The sequence below is a fragment of the Falco biarmicus genome, chromosome 3, assembly GCF_023638135.1.
Source record: "Falco biarmicus isolate bFalBia1 chromosome 3, bFalBia1.pri, whole genome shotgun sequence".
Classification (NCBI taxonomy): Eukaryota; Metazoa; Chordata; class Aves; order Falconiformes; family Falconidae; genus Falco; species Falco biarmicus.
Window position 1 is genome coordinate 37884520 of NC_079290.1, and position 15492 is coordinate 37900011.

The 15492-nt window shown below is 42.2% G+C and overlaps 1 protein-coding gene across 3 annotated transcripts in view; it reads right to left on the bottom strand.

Annotated features, from left to right (window-relative positions):
- PKIA (cAMP-dependent protein kinase inhibitor alpha) overlaps positions 1-7245 on the bottom strand; it is a 43968-nt gene extending 36723 nt beyond the window's left edge. Inside the window, exon 1 of one of the 3 annotated variants that reach the window (XM_056332602.1) lies at positions 7126-7245. The gene's annotated coding sequence lies outside the window, so the exon portion shown is untranslated. Of the gene's footprint in view, positions 1-4791; positions 4962-6762; positions 6985-7125 lie in introns of those variants that run through there. The other 2 variants (XM_056332601.1, XM_056332600.1) reach the window with 2 other exon arrangements.
- Positions 7246-15492: the final 8247 nt, after the last annotated feature.

The following is a 15492-nucleotide window of genomic DNA, read 5'->3' on the forward strand; positions in this document are numbered from 1 at the left end:
GAACTCACAAACACTAGCCCAAGTCAGTAAAGCTGCCATCATCCCATTATTTTAAAACAAGAGTAACACAAAACAAAGGAAGGGTTTATGACTGAATCCCTCTTGATCTATAAAGCTACATACTATAGTTTGGTCTTTCTTCTATTTAAATTACACATTTTTTTTATACCCAGCTATCAACATTTATGTCTCCTGCTAATGACACCAGTTCATTCCAGTCATACAAACACATTATTGTACTGATCCTACAATGAAAATTAACCTTACAGGGACACAACAGATCAGCCCAAATGAAACATGTAATTAGTAACTGGAAAAAACATGCATAGTAAGAAACCTGGGAAACTAATGGAAGAGAAATAGAAATCATAATACTACTAAACCGAGTTCCTAAGTTCTGACCATTGCACATCAGAAAAATTTGTAGGAAGTATATAAAAAAGTGGCAAAGAATGGATTAGACATGGAACAGAGTCTATATATACAGAAAGAGTAAGTAGACCAAGACAACTCTGTTGTTGAAGAAAAAGAGAATGTGATACATATGTGAAATCATGACCTGTGAGAAACTGAAAAGGAAACAGTTGTTTAAGATTTCTCACATGATGACAATTAAAAGGGTGCCCAATTAAATCATTAGGCAACAAATTTTAAGGCAAAACAAAGAGACATGTGCTCCACATACACTGAATCATATAACTGCCAAAGGTACAGTGGAGGCTGAGAATATAAATAAGATCAACCGAACACATTCAGTGAGGACACAATGCCCCCTGCAATTAAACATAATTGCGCAAACATTATGCTCAGGGAACTCCTAAGCAATGCAGAGCACCAAACACTGGGAGACTCTATTAACAGATGATGACTCCATTTAATTTATGCATTATTTCTCTAAGCTTCCTTTACTGGAATTTCACCAGTGGTTTTATTTTAATAGCAGATTATATTCTTACAGGCTACATCTGTAATATGCCACATATCTTTTCTGAATAAGAGGGTTTTGTCCATTCTGTACAGTTTTAATAGGCATCTGACAGTCATCATTCCAGTGCAAGCAACTACTTTTTTAACTTACTAGCTACACTAAACAAAACTGACCAATGACACTTTCCATGGACCACAGGAAAAAATTATAAAGTCTCTACACGTATTTCATTAAAAAAAAAAAATCACAAAAAAATGCTCCTAAGAGCTTTTGCTAAACTTAAAAACTTAAATAAGACACATCTTTCATTCCTTTTTTTGTTATGTATTTTTTGCAGTGTATAATAGTGTTTTCTTAGAATTCAATAGCAACAGGCAGATATCAAGAACTTTCTCAGCTTCATGGAAGCACTTGGGAAGTTTAGAAGTAGTGGACTCTGTTTATCCTGATTGCCCTTTTAAATTTACATGTCAGTGAAGTGACAATGATAGTGAACTGCCACTTAACATCAATAATTTGTCTTTGTTTTTCTTGGTCCACTTGTGGACAGACTATTTCAAAGTAGAAATACATTTTTAATTTCTACTTTGACCAGGGTAGACAAAAAAACCAAAAATAACTTGAAGACAAATCCAGAGTTACAGTCCAGAAATATTAGGCAGAACTCTAGAAATCCTTCGAAAGCAAAGCTGAGAATCCAAATCACTCTTTAAATTGGACAAAAACCCCCAGTAACTAATAGAACATTTGTTTACTTAAATTTAGTTTAGTCATTTTAAAACTGAGTTTTCCATTAAAAAAAAAAAAAAAAGAAAAGTACTAGGAGGCACACTTGATCAAGGTTCAATTTCTGCTATTATTTACTTTCCCTTGCTTTGAAGTGTGAGAAAACTGCTTTTGAGCCTTGGCCTCAAGGAGTTCACATCAACTGAGCTCAAGACTTCTGAGTGTAAAGAATCTATGCACTCATACTTTTTCAGGTTCTTCAGGTTGATCAGCTATCCAAACAGCAGCAGCCATTTTCACGGAACACCTTATACAGGATTCACTGACAGCTTTCTCACTAAGCATCATAGCTTTGACTCTCCTATGAAGTTTACCTCTCTCCTATCTACAAACAATCAACAAGTAGAGATGCTCAACAAGAACCAATTTAAGGCTGTTCCTGGAGTAATAATATCCCTTACCAATATGATCCACAGTATTTTCAGTGAGGTTTAACATGTACTATAAACAGTATCATGGAAGGACCATTAATAAGCATCTGTGCTATTTTAAAACAACAGGTGGTGAGATCGTTTCACCACAGTTATGTGCTCACCATATGTGTAAGTGGAAATTCTGTAGGAGGTAGAAGGCAAATGAGTGAATAGTTAGCAAATATATATATATTATATAATATATATAATTATATAGATATATTAAGATGTATATGATCTCATTAAAGCTGCAGCACATTTTACAGGCTAGTTAACAGCTGCCAATATAACTTTGATATACCTTTGGAATAGTTGCTAGAACAAAGATGTGACAAAAAAAGTAGTCAGCGAAACAAAAATTGCATGTTGGAATTAGACCTATTTGCCTATCACATCTGATGAATCACTGGGACATGAGTGCATAAAGGGATGCATAACTGTGCAAAGACCTACCAGTCGCTTTAAAGTACTTCTGAACACAAGGCAGGTTAAATTGCTGTTCTTTGGCTTTACAGGACTCATGGGCAAAGTAGCCAATTTTAAAATTTTAATAAAGGTCAGAAAACAAAACATATTATACTAGAGAGAACTACACCCTGGCTGACTGGAAATTCTTCCACTACAGCTCTTCTGCGGAGTTCACGCTTTGTGATTGGTTCACCCAGGGAAGAAGGGCAGAGATACCCTGGAATTATTTTACCACTGCAGCAATGCAGAAATGCAGCGTACCATCAGTATGTTAGGGAGGACAAAACCCACTATCATATCTTATTGGTTCTACCATAAAAATTAAAGGAAAAAAAATGGAATTATTTGATCTGTCACTTCGGTGGGATAGTTGCAGCAATTCTCCTATGAGACGGTCCATTTTGTGTTACTTTCTCCTTTGATATGTTCATATTTAAAGACAGGGAAATATACTATTAGCTTACAGTTCTTGAAGAATCAGATCCTTTCTTTTATCATGTTTTAATACAGTCATTTTGTAAGAATATACAATATGATGACTGTCTTGAAACTAGTCTCTCAATGCATCATGAAACTAATACATATAAATGGGTTCATGCTTGTGTTGCTGTCACATGCAGTCCTCTTCAAGAGGAGGGCTTAAATCAGCTTGCTTTTGCAGGAAGCATACTTGAACTCTGCCCTTCTATCTCCAGACTTCAGGTATTCAACTCAGGGGCTCATTACTTTGGTTGTAGTGCTGACTTACTTGATTAGATTGAATTCAAGATAAAAAGATACTCAATGCCTGTCTTGTTCTCACCACTAATACATTATAAATGGATAAAACCCTTAGTTCTCCTTAACAATTGCTACCTTTGCAGTTGACTGGCCACTCACACAAAGATCTTCTAGTGACAATAACGAAAGAGTCCAACATGAAATCCATTTGATAGTAGGAGCCGAAATTTAAGTTTATGCCTGGCATTTATTTCTCAGAAATTTTCTTACCTAGAAATATTAGCTACTGCACATAAAGGCCATGCATTTGGAAAGTGTCAATACACTTGCTCTTCAGAAGGAAAAAATGGTGTCACTACTGCTAAAATACTCTTGATTGTTTGCACATGCTGAAGTACATAGTTTTAAGTTCACTGTATAATATCTATCCACTCACACCCTGCTCAAGCCTTCCTTTAAGGAATTCTTAATTTAGGGAAAACACTCCAACTCAAAACCTAGTAACAACAAAACTGAAAAATTACATGCTTGCTCTGGAATGTGGTTGTTTCAGCTAGTTCAACCAGCGCTTAGAAACATCAACTTTAAACATTCTCATAATAATAGAAAATATATTTAACTGAACTGTTTTGTTTCAACCCTTGGAAAGGACCACAAGTGAAATCAAATCTCTGCAACTTTAAGTGCATTCAAGGTTACTGGGTTTTCCAGTTTGTTCTCCTAAGGAAACAAGCCTTACGCAAATATACCCATCTGGCCCCCACTCATAAATTTGGTCAAATTAACCTGATGGTTCAAAGGCTGACTGCAGTCTAGAATTCTCAAATATAATTAAGCTCTTACAAATTTGAAGTAGTAACCCAGATGAAGAGTTCCAAAATAGCAGACCCTCTGAGGAAAAGGCAACTAAATCTCAGCTGCTACCCAGTCTGTCTGGCTTCAACCAGCTGGCCAACTAGGCTGTTCCTCCAGTCAGCGGGGCTGTTGCCCCAGATTAACCACAATAAAGACACTTTGCCTGGCAGAGGTATGGAAGTTACTGTAACAGGAGGAAGAGGAGTTCTGAGAGAGAAGTCTGCAGGAAGTGGATTTACATCAGTTATTCCATTGAATTAAATTCACACTGATAATTAGATATATACTTTTTTCTATGGACACGTGCACATGTCCTGCATTTTACATGACTATACCATCTATCTTTGGAGGACAGATAAGATAAAAACAAAAGCAATTCAAGTTTTCAGTGTCAAACCGATCAGGGGTACAGTCGTATCTATGATAATGCATGGCTCTTGGTCAACTCCTCCTTTACCCCTGCCACTACCTTGTTTTAAAAACTGTTAACCAACAGTCTTTTGAAACATTATTTAGGTTTGCCAGGAAGCCCAAACAGCTAACTTTACTGGGCTAACGTTGCATCAACATTAGTTGTTGATACTACCCTGTATTTGCAACAGTAGAATGGGAGACAATTACCTGATGCAGTCTTCAGTGAAGAAATTTACTTTATATAAAATGGGTGGACTAATTTGAGAAGTATCTGAAGTCAGCTACATTGTTTCTTTTTCCAGGCAAAGGCAATTGGAGGAGAAATCAGCAAATGACTACAACGTTGCAACTGCGGAGACATCCAGTCACGCTCTCTTCTAGGAGGGAAAAAACAGTGGTAGAGATGTCCTACCTCACACTCCCATGTGTTTTACAGGAACAAAGTAAATCTTTGGTAGAGAAAAGATACAGGTTTGATAGAAGAGATTTTTTTTCTAGCTTGAAATGAATACATAGGATGTGCCCTAGAGCGCTTAAAAGGAACAAGCTTATATAGGCTCATAGTTAATGAGCAAAGATCTGTCTGTTGAACTGATTCCTGACACTGCAATTCACCACTCACTCTGTTTCAGCCTTGTGAAGCCTCAGTTGTCTTTTATACATATTTCCTGCCTCTGTAGCCATCATTTGCCTTCTGTATCCCCAGCAACAGTACTGAGGCAAATAAATGAATTAAAAATCTTCCCATAAATAACGACAACAGGCCAGACAGCTGCTAGTTACCTCCTCAAGTATTACTTCTATTGCTCTAGCACCATGACCAGAGGCTTCAACCGCAACTGGGGATCCCACAACTACATGAGCTGCTCTGTGAATGTATGGGATAACAGGATCCTTTAAGACGAACATATAAGCAAATAAGACACTGAATAAAATAACCTTCAGCTTCCAATATCCTGCTTCCTTTTTCATTAAAGACACATTAATACCCTATCCTTTTCTTACAAAGGCACAACCAGTTTTTGCTTCCAATCCAAACCACATAGAGCCGTTAACCATTACTACACGCAAATAGTGCTTGTTCTAATGATCTGCCTCTGCATGCCAACCCTAGCCTCCTGTATTGACATGCCTGCTTTAAAACAACCTTTTTCTTTGTTCTGCTCTAGAAAAACAGACCCAAACATCACCAGCGTATTAGACAGGGACATAGGCCAGGCAGATTCTTCCCTTCTACTCAATTTCAAAAGACCATTCCTCTAATGTTAAGACCTGTGTACATACCACAAACAATGTGCAATGTCAATGGCCAAGCTACAATGCTGCAAGTACTAATTTTTCCACTTCTACAGGTGATATGGTGGAAGAGCAACTTACTAATTCTTTCATTTAGCACAAAAAGGCATTTGAACTTTGCTGCTATTTTGTTTGCCCCAAACCTTGTGCTAGATGATAAAAACGGAAAAAGGGAAAACACACAGACACAGAAGTCCCCCCAAAAAGTCAACAGAATCCATTCTGGTATAAGGGCTGGTCCTCCAACTTCTACATTCCCTTCAGTTTTCTGCGAAGCGACTTCCAAATCCAGAAACGCGAAGGAGACGACATGCTTTTTTGCTTCCGTTCCTCGAAACCCGTCTGCCCTAAGATGTCTTCCCCGCCACCTGAGGGACGCACATCGGGCCGGGTGGAGCAAGAGGGCCGCGGGAGCGCGGTCCCGCACCTGTCGCCGCGCTCCTTCCCGCGCTGGCGCCCGGCCTGCGCTACGCCACAGGCGAACGGCCCCGCCGCGGCGGCGAACCCCTCCAGCCGGCGCAGAGCCAGCAGCCCGGCCCTGAGCGGAGCGCTGGCGCCGAGCCACTGCACATCCTGGCAATATGAGATAAAACGCAACGCCGTGGCGCTCCTGGAGGGCAGCCCTTCTGCTTTAGGAGGGAACCGCAGGAGAAGGCAGCTACATGCCCCAGCACGGCTCCAGAGCCTGCCTGCGCGCAGGCAGCACGGCGGCTGCCTCCCCAGCTCGGCCTTGCCCGCGCTCGCAGCGGGCGGGCAGCGGCCCCGGCGGCCGGGCGAGCCGGGGCGGGCGGCTGAAGGCGGCAACATCGCGGCCCCCCAGCCGGGCAGCACCGCAGCGCTCGCCGCCTGCCCCCGCACACGCCCGCGGCAGCTCCCGCTCACCTTTCCAGTGACCGGCTCAGCGCATTTTCCTCCCTCCCTCCCGCAGCGGCTGCTTGTGGCGGCCCAGAGCCCCTGGGCTCGGCGGAGCGGGATGCCCGGCGCTGCCCCTCCCTCAGCCGGCGGCGGCTCCCGCTGTCACCTCACCCCCACATCCCGCCGCCGGCCGCGGCGGCAGCTGCTGCTACTAAATTCACGGCGCTCCGGCGGCATGAAGTCATCCTCCCCGCCCCCTCCCCGGGCCGCCGCACTCCGCTCCCGCCGCGGAGGGGGGGACGGCCCCGCCGCCCGCCCGGCCGAGCCCCGCAGGGCCCTGGCGCTCCGCTCTCGCCGCAGGGACCGGCGCTCCCGCTGCTCTACACGTACCCTGCTGCCCGGGAGGCCGCGAGGGGCGGCACAGACCCGCGGCGGCGCGGCTGCGGGCCGGGGGTCTCTCCCTGGGCGCAGCAGCGTGATGGGCCGCTCCGCCCCGCGCCAGCCTTCCCCTCCCGGGAGTCCCCTCAGCGGGCAGCGCGGTGCTGCCGCTCAACGGCCCGTGGCGTACGGCCAGCGCCAACCGCCGTCCCGGTGTCCCGGACCGAGGCCTGGCCGCCCTGCACCACCTGGGCGTACCGGGCTAAGCGGCGAGGAACGGGGGGGCCGGCCGGGTCCCGCAGCGCCGCAAGGCCGGAGTCAGAGGAGAGCCTCCCCCCGGGGGTGGGGGTCTGTTATGAAGGAAAATCCGCTGTAAAGCTCCGTGCTGGTGTGTGGGCGCCCAGCTCTCCCCCTCCCCTCCCGGCCTCGGGGCGGGCAAGCCCTCCGCAGCATGTCGCCCTGAAAAATGCAGCTGTTCCAGGGTTGGGGGGGGGGGGGGGAGTTTCTTTGCCGGTGGCTCTTGCTCTGTGCCTGGGAGGGGAGACCATGGGAAAGGCACGGCGTTCAAGGTCACCAGGACACACTTTTCCCTTACCAAGGGCGTCCTGATATTTTTAAGGTCCACCAGAAGGCAGCATGTCTATTTTTGTTACTCACAGAGCGCTGTGCATGCGCTGGGTAACTGACAGGCTCATAAAGAAGGCTGGATTCCTGTCACAGTTTACAATCCCATGTACCCATCCCGTGTGCAGGACGAGCACAGCTATGCTGCTGCATAAATAACACCAGGCAGGCCCGATCAGATAGATAAAGCCTGTCACCAAATTGTTGTCCTCTCAGAGCTCTTCGTATTTCACAGGCAAGGCAGGGTTGTGTCTGTTCAAGAAAAATCCTACTGGACAACCTGGGAAAACTCAGATGCTGTGAGCAGAGGTGTTTCCAAGGTGTTGCACCTGCTCTGTTGACTGGGTAGGCCAGTGGTGCCTGAGCAAGATTTTGGAGTAGACCCGAGTTGGAAACTTTGGTATTTTCCATGGTGATGGGGTCTGAAACGGGAGAAAGGCTGCTACAGTGGCCTGGGCATGGATGGGAAGGTCGCCTGTGGTGTTGGAGGAAAGCAGGAAAGGGGAGGGTAATGTCTGTTAAGGTAAGGATCTTAGTTTCTGTCTCTGAGATGAAATATAAACCCTCAGAGCCTGAGTTCCTTTTTGGAAAGTCATTGTGTTTATTTTTGTAGTGTTTATGGTAAGGCTTCAAACTGTGCCAGTGTCTTTGATTTGATTCCTGCCTGTGCAGTCCTACAGTTGCACTAATTTTGGGCTGCTCCTGTTTACTCCCTGCCTGGAACCTCTTCTGTTGATTGGCATTGCAGACCTGGATGCACAGCACTGGCAGCATTTCAGCAGTGGTATTTAATCTCTGTTTACAGTGTGTTAGGTTAGGTGATGAAAGGCTTATCTCCACATACACAGAGGAGCTCAGGGGCATGTGGACAGGTGGGGGAGCTCCAATAACCAGGTCAGAGGAGAAAGGGACCCCCTGAAGCCCCTCCCAGGGGACGGGGGCCACACACCCAGCAGTCAACCAAAAAGCTCTGTGTGTCTGTCGCCTCACAGATTGAGGGGGTTACTGCCCAAGGGTACAGGACATGTTGTTGAACGCATAATAGGAAGAGCGTTTGGGGATTGTACAAGGCTTATTGGGGGGAAGAAAAGTTGAGGAAGGGAAGGGATCAAGGTGATATGGGAACGAGCCAGTGTGAGAAACAGTGGGATGAGGAGGTAAATAGGGCTAGCCCTGTGTAAACAGGCTGCTGGTCAGTACTCTTGTCTGGCTATGCCCTGTGCCTGGTCAGCACAGACTCTTCTGTCTTCTTCCTAAACTGTGTTTCTGACTTACTCGGTAAGAGTACTCCCTGTTCTCACTGCATGTGTGTGTATGGGGTAGTAAGTGCCAGCAGCAAGAGTCACACCTCAAGTCATAGGGATGCATGCCAGAGAGGAGGACAGGACTACACCATTCATGCCATCTGTGTTTGCTTGAAGGTTTGTGTCTATGTTGATCTGTGTGGTTGGCCATGTGCATATTTATATGTGTATATATATTTGTGTATACATACACTGTGTGTGTGTGCCTTTTTCGAATATGTGCTCAGACTTGCTACTGACTAGACCTAGGAAAATGGAGACATGGCAGCCTCTCTTCTGTTGGGTTACATGGTTCAGCAACTCCTAACACAATCCATTAAATGATTAATGTGCTAGAAAATCCTTGATCTATGCAAAAAGTGCAAATTTAAAAAAAAATTTATTAAATTATTATTATTTCTTTGGTAGCACTAAATTCCAGAGTTAAGAGAAGTAAATGCTCCTGGCCTAAGAATTTTGATTAGCACTATTCCATATACATAATTAAAAAAAAAAAAGGAAGGACACAGGTGAGACGTATAGAATTTTATCTTAGTAGAAAAACATATAGGTGTGCATCATTTAGCAACATTCAGAGACCCTGTTTTGCTCAGAGAATATAATCTTAAATTTATTAATCATGGATTCAATAGTTTAAAATAAATGCAAATATAAATTCAAACTGATTGAAATCTAAGCATTTCAACCATAAAAAGGTACTCTGCCGGGGAAATGGAAGGAACTAGTTAGTGAAATCAATTGAAGAGCTGAGTATGGGGAAGGCTTGGAAATTTCTTTAATAAGTGAGAAGAACTCCAGACAAGTGCAAAGGGGGTGACTTCAAACAAAATGTTAGAGTTAGGCTGTCAACCAACAAATGAAGAGAAAATTGTGTCTTAGAGGTTAGAAATAGCAAGGGTGGGGTGAGATTTGCCGACATTCAAATTAGATTAGCTTGTGAAAATAAATAATAAATAGTAAAAAGTGCATCACTTGTAAAAATATAAAGAAGGTTGAGTCTTTCTTAGTGAGGATAGGGTGAAAAAATCTAGGCTCTATCCCTCAAATGGAGTAGTTTGCTTTCCTGATAATTGCTGGCTGTAGTAAAGGGTAGAGGTGAATGAATGAATGTCTAAAAATGGATGTTAGTGTTTTCACAGTGAAATTAAAAGAGGGTGTTCAAGTCAGAGGAGTAAATCTCCATCTAAATGTAATGGAAAAAATATGGTATGAAATCTCAAGAAAATTTTGTAAGCCTATTCCTGGAAATTGTCAGACAGTACCAGTATTTAAGAAATGAGAACGGACATAGGAAATTTCATTTACATGAGGTAGTTGGTGGTAGCATGTAACCTTGAAATTCAGGGATGCTTTTACTATGGAACTCATTTGATAAGGTACAGAATATAGGGATAGGTGTGAGGCAGGTATAGTGTACGAGTAAAAGAATACGAGGGATGGCAAAAAGTTGTCCTCTTAAGGCAAGATATCATCCTGGAGAAAAATCAGGGGTAGCATTTCAGAAAGAGTGATCTTGGATTTGATTTTATTTAGCATTGCCATAGTAGTCTTGGCAAGTAAGTAGAAATTAATTAAATTTGGTTAAGAAACGCTATCAATCTACAGGATGTTCTGAATAACATACTAACTGGGTGAGGAGTAAAATCACAGGACTGGGATGAAGTTTTAATGGGAAAAAAAAGCCAGAAATATTAACTATACACTAGAGACTCATCAGATGGAAATCACAAAGGAAAAGAAAGAAAGATTCAGAACTATTACATGATCATAGGATGATTCTGAGCTAGCTGTGTCGTAAGTGTTGGGAAAGGAAAATGTATTTTTCTCACGTATCAACTGAGGCTAGTGTAGATACGGAATTCTGTTGACCTAGCTGTATCTCTGCTTACCTGTTTGAGTTTGCTGCAGTGACACTTCTCAGTAGAAAGTGTGTTACAATTAACAAATAGCTTTACAGAAAGCTATTTTTTGGGGGGATTAAACAGTGGCTTGCACACACTTAGATCAAGTGGCCAAATGGTAAATATGTGGCCAGCTGTACACTAATTTGAAAAATAAGAAAAAATGGCAAGAAGCAAGTCCATTCACAGAATAATTCGTAGGAAGTGTGTAAACAGGACAAGTATGCATGTATACATGAGCCGTGAATTTTAACAGTAAAGTGGAGAAGATCCCTTCATTTATATTGCCTCTGGGTTTGACTTCAGTGTCTTTGTAACTTAGAGAATGTGTGTCTATTTCCTCAGTTCTTGGTCTTTGTTCAGAGACAGAGTAAAGTAAAACTCCCATGGGCCTACTTTTCATTTCAATTTTACCTAGGCATTTAATGCATCAAAAATATATGCCCTAGATTGTATAGCAGTATTTAATAGCTTGTGGGTGCTTTCTGAAGCTCTCCTGTTAGGAAATACTTCATCATACTCTTGCTCACATATACATATGTGAGCATATACTTATGTAGAAAGTATGTCAGACTTTTCATGAGCATTAGGAGCTCCAGGAAGTTCCTAATAAAAAGAAGTCTCCTGGAGCTGACTTTGCTTTTTTACCACTTTGCTTGGTATCGGTGGTAAAAGCAGCACAGACCATGAAAGTTGGTAAAAGTAGATCTGATTTACAAGACGTTGTACTAATGAAGTACATATATTATGTGGAGATCTGTTGTGGTTGGGCCCAGGTAGGCAGCTCAGCCCCACACAGTGTTCACTCACGACCCCTCACAATGGGATTCTCTTACGAGAATTGAAAGGGTAAAAGTGAAGCAACTTGACAGTTGAGATAAAGACAGTAAAGCAAAAGTTGTGCATGCAAGCAAAGCAAAACAAGGAATTCGTTCACTACTTGCCAATGACAGGCAGGTGTACAGCCATCTCCAGGAAAGCCGGGCTCCATCACATGTAACAGTTCCTCAGGAGGACAAATGCCATAACTCCAAACGTCATCCCTTCTTCCTTCTTTCTCCCAGCTTTTATTGCTCAGCACAACATAATACGGTAAGGAATATCCCTTTGGCCAGTTGGGGACAGCTGTCCTGGCTGGGTGCCCTCCAAACTTCTTGTGCACCCTCAGCCTATGCACTGGTGGAGTGGGGTGAGAAACAGAAAAGGCCTTGATGCTGTATAAGCACTGCTCAGCAATAACTAAAGCATCTCTGTGGTATTGATGCTATTTTGATTTCAAATCCAAACCATAGCACCATACAAGCCATTATGAAGAAAATTAACTCTACCCCAGCCAGAAGTAATACAAGAACATAAGAAGATATGAAGACCACTGCACAAAGGCTTCTTTTAAGTTTATATTCCTGAAACAAAGAAAAACAATTGTACTGAGTATAAAAAAGAGCTCTGATCTCCCATCCACTTTTTGCCACCTAAATAACCTACCTCCTATGGACCTGTGGCAGTTACCTATGTTAGGTTCTTTTTGTGTGTTCCATTATTATAATGCTTTTGGAGTCTCTGCAGCGCAAGCCAATGTGCTGTTTCCTGGAGAACATTATATATTCTATTTATTTATTGTAGTTTGCCATAATGAAATGTTACAAGTTTTTGTAAAAGATTTGGGGAAAAATTTTACATTAGCATACAAAAAACTGACAGAAAAAACAATTGCCATGTGTCACTAGCAGTGTAATGGAAGTGTAATACTGAACATTGCTTTACAATTCCCATGGGGAATATAGTTAAGTACAGTCCCTATTGGATATCAGAACAATCTTAATCTAAAATGCAATGTAAGGATGCATCATAAGAACGCTAAGTTATCCCTCTTAATAAGTTAATGTCCACCTCATCCGTCTGACACCATTTAGATGAAACAATTTCAGGTCCCACAGATGAAATTATTTCCTTAATTAATAAAATTAATTAAATAAATCAAACAGAAGCAGTGCTTACAAATGTTGGTGTTTGAAGTATTGTTTCAACAGCTACTTTTTAAAGACAGACTAAGCTGTCTCTGCATGACCAGTGTTTCAATTCCTTACTCTTTCTTCCTTTATTCTTTCATTGCCATTATAGATTGTTATGTATAGATACGCGTTTAAGTAAATTAAGTAAATTAATACCTTTTTTTCAGTTGGTTGCATTTATAAGGTGCAATGTGTATGGTGGAAGTAGTGACCCAAAAGCAGTGTGATGATGAAGAACATTGCAAGGGGAACTGCAATGTCAACAATACCCAATAGACCAGGTGTCCTCAAACTTTTTAACCAGGGGGCCGGCGCGCGGATCCAGTGGCAGGCAGTCATCTGCGGCTGCTTGGTTTCCCCCCCCAGTCCCCGGGGGTGTGTGTCTGTAAATACCGGGGGCCGGATTGAGGACCCTGGGGGGCCGTATCTGGCCCACCGGCCGTAGTTTGAGGACCCCTGCAATAGACTTTCTTATAACTAAAACCATCATCAAGAAAATATATCTACAATCATTTCCAAACCATTTGGGAGGGAATATTTATTTAAGTAAATTCTGATTGATTACTTGATAACTGTCAAAATAATATGAATTAAAAAGCAAACAAGTCATGCTGCATTCAGTACATTAGTTTCTAATATTCAGCAACAGGCATTTTCAAGTAACATGATCCTGTTGTAAACAATTCAGAATAACCAAACTCTGGGTGCAGACAGCCTCTGACAGTGCTTCTCAGGATCCTCCTCTTAATGCTAGTTGCCTGTTTTCTTAGACTAGGATACTCAGGTTTTCAGGGCAGGAACTGTCAATGTTTCAGTTTGTACAATGTTGTTAGGTGCTTGCAAAATGCACTGATAATAATTTATGACACTTGTGTCTCTACAATGATGTTTTGACTTTTATGTGCCAGACCCAGTTCTACCCTAAGTTACAAGTTGTTTCAGCTGAAGGTAATGGAAGTTGTGCGTGTACAGGGGTAGAGCCTGGCCCTTAGCCTCCTGACGTCAATAGGAACAGATGTGTTCTCCTTTTTTCTCCCTTGGGGCTTCTAGCATTGTCTTAGTACAAAGAAGTCTGATTTTCTTAGCGCTTTAATAGCAACATGTTTGGGTTTTCTCATTTTCCACTGTCAGCTTCATTGCTTGCTTATACATTTTCTAAACTTTGTAGGAATAATAGTCCCATAGTAGCATTTTCTGTGCTTAAAAATACATTACTAATGTTGTAATATAAAGCTTCCTTCCAAGTAGGAAAAATAGATTGCAATAATATAATGCTATTATAATGCATATGCCATAAGGGAATAAATTAAGATTGCACTAACATCTTGAATTCTGGCATTAACCATAATTTTTTCTGAGTGCTTGACTTGTCAGCCTTAGCTTCTTTACATTTTTTATTTATGGTATATGGAATCTGTTCATTTTAAAGAAAAAAAAATACTGTCATGTGACATTTCTGATACCTACATAGGTCTTCAGTGTGTTTACTTATGTGAATGGATATCTAGTGATCTAGTGAAAGTTGTTCCTGCCCATGGCAGAGGGGTTGGACTAGTTGATCTATAAAGGGCCATTCCAACCCAACCCACTTTATGACTACGATATTATTTTACCTCTTGATTCCACAACTATTTGTCAACAGTGGAAAACCAAAAATTGGAGAATCTTGACATATGTTGTTCATGCCCTCTTCTAACTCCATCTTTTCATCCTCTTGGATCTTCAACCCAATTCCCGTCTTCACGTTTCTCATGGCAGTCCCCACAGATGTTAGTTGTCCTTCATTCTTTCTGCTAGTATTCAACATAGCTCCTCTCTGGATCATGGGATTTGCCGCTTTCTAATAATATATGGTGGAACAAAGAAATCAGAGGCTCAATCCAATCTCACTTCATCTCTTGAAAACTGCCAAGTGTAATTTTGGCTTGTCACCATATCTCTTCATCTCTTTTTGAACAGCCTGAGCCAATGTCCTCCTCTCAGCAGAACCCTACCCTTGCTTATGTCTCCTTTGCATTTGAACTTTGCATCTTCCTCTTCCATGCAGTCTGGTGCCAGATAGAGTTGGCTGTCAGAGAGCAAAAGAGGTGAAAACTTCGGGTTTCCAGGGCTGGTACCAGCTAAGTAGTTAGTGACAAGTCCTACTGGTTCTGCTCTGAAGTGTGCTTTGTGAGAATGAGATCTCAGAAGTGGTTGTTGCTAAAGCTCCCCTGTTCTCTCTAAGCATGTGTAGTTTTCAGACTTTTAAGGTTTTGAATACATTTAAATCTCAGTGGCTAGTTCAGTTCCTCATCCAAAGCATGTGTACTAAAGAGATCCCATCAGATTTATTTTTATTCTGGTTGGAGTTACCCTGACAACTTTTGGAAAAAATAATTTTCTTGTGACATTAAAGTACATTTTGAAGCTCACACGATTCTGAAATGTAGAGGTCAAATGGTTAACATGGGCAGTTATAACCAAGACTGAAAATGTCCTGTCCAAAGTGGTGAGTAACCCCTATAATAGATAGGCTACTCTCAGTATATATCTGTGTGC